Below are 1,977 nucleotides of genomic sequence, written 5' to 3'. Positions count from 1 at the left end.
TTTAATTCAATTATCTGACAAGTAAAGATTAGTTTGTATTGAATTATACTAAAGCCCATCCAATAACTCTACATCTCAGCTTTTGTGAGTGAAATTCTAATTTCACTGCTTTATATAGCTACGTTATTAGATGTTTCTCTGCAATTCATCTTCACCATGAAAGCTTTATAGAACTTATTATTCCATTTCCTTGTTCAAACACTGTCACTCTTGCCACCAAAAAACAATATGATGACAACCAAAAGGCCAAATGTGAGGCTTCAAAATCAGTCAGTCAGTGACATTACATTCCTTTGTCTGTTCCATTTAATTTTATAATGAAAGAGGAGGTTGTTGTTTTTAATTAATGGTGCCATTCATGTCCACCCTATTGGGAAAGGTACGTCTGCACTTAAGAAATATACATATGTGATGTAGATTTTTCAGACTTCCATCAATTCAGTGTAATATTTGTGTTCCCCTTAATGATATCAGAGATGGCCGTGCTGATTTTAACTCGATATAAAGTGGAAGCTAATTTGACCAATAAATAAATCATTGCACTTTGGTAGTTTAGCATTTCTGGTTGTAAATCCAAAGCTATTGGAGTAGAGCAGGTTGTTTGCTAATTGGTTAGCAAATGTTCCACTCCTCTAGTCTGCATGTCAAGTGTCCTTGGGCAGGATACTGAATCCCAAATTGTCTGCAAAGCATTTTGGAAGGTCATTCCAGAAGCTTTGAAGAATGCCTTTTGATGTGTGTTTGGAATCATTGTCCTGCTGTTTTGTTTCATATGACCAAACAACCCAGAAGGCATTTGTCTTTTCCATGCGGGAAGCTGAAAATTTCAGTTGTGCTTGAAGGTGTTGATTTTAGACCAACTGCTTCTTTCTTGGTCGTGACCCTCTTGGTCCAAAACGATGTAAAACCTAACTCACTGTGGACTGTGATCATGATGTTCCAGTTTGATTTAATTTATTTTTAGTATTTGTTGTTTATTGTTTGTTACTAAAACCGTCTGTATAATTTTTTATGACACTCTATTAAGGCGTTAAACAGAAAATGCTGACTCTTGGCATCCTGGAACCCACATAAACAAGTCTGGCTGTGACCTACTTTAATTCCTCACCTGCGATTCAAGCTGCACTACACTATACTGCAACAGCTGAATAATTTGGTGTTTTCTGTAGCACAAATGATAAGGGATAAAATATTACTTTATTGCATTTTATATCAAAACAGAAGTTGCAGGCATGCAGACATCTGGAGGATGGTTTCTTAAAATCACACTGTGTTCAAATTGCCAGGGAAATTAGCCATCCAAACAAGTATGCTGCCTTCATGGTTACACAGCACCTTTGGCAGAAAACGTCTCCAGTATTATTCATTATTGAACCTTCAGCCCCCTTAACTTTGATGGCCTAGTGAAGCCAAAGTGTTGATTTTTTTTTTTTTTAATATTAATAGCGCTTCTCTGTCAGAATAAATCGATGAAAGTTTCCTAACTCATACACACATACACGTATGTTTTGACAGGATTTTCCTTCTTGCCTTTTGATAATAAATACAGAAGCTCAAGTATACATTCAGCTTAGAAGCTATTCTCCCTCAATTTCCCTCAATCTTTTCATGAGATCTCTGATGTCTAAAGGCAGATGACAAATAACACATGATACCAAACTTTGTTCTTTAAGCTCTTACAACAGTTGTTCAGCACAAGGTGGCAAAGCATAGTATCAGCAAGTGTTCCATGACCTTCTCTGAGTAAAGTTGTTTTGCCCTTACTAAAGCTATCCACTGAATCCATGCCCCTTTCCTGAGGGGGTCTATGCTGGTCCAGTGCCTGGTCATTTAGCTCTCACTGAACCTCATCCCCTCTTTTCAATGTCTCTCTTCCTTTTACTAAGTTGCTCTGTACCTTTGCCAACTAAGCAAGGTGTCACAGAGGACAACAGGAAAGCAAGGAACAAGGCAAATAAATAAAAAGGAAGCCTTTGG

At 37.4% G+C, this 1,977-nt stretch overlaps 1 protein-coding gene across 4 annotated transcripts in view; it reads left to right on the top strand.

Annotated features, from left to right (window-relative positions):
• The window catches only part of sdk2b (sidekick cell adhesion molecule 2b), a 276,202-nt gene that overhangs the window by 149,999 nt on the left and 124,226 nt on the right, over positions 1-1,977 (top strand). The gene's annotated exons all lie outside the window — the stretch shown is intronic.

Source organism: Pundamilia nyererei, unplaced genomic scaffold (genome assembly GCF_000239375.1).
Source record: "Pundamilia nyererei isolate P.nyererei 1_Seehausen unplaced genomic scaffold, PunNye1.0 scaffold00017, whole genome shotgun sequence".
In the NCBI taxonomy this organism is placed as follows: Eukaryota; Metazoa; Chordata; class Actinopteri; order Cichliformes; family Cichlidae; genus Pundamilia; species Pundamilia nyererei.
This window is presented reverse-complemented; position numbering and strand designations above follow the sequence as displayed.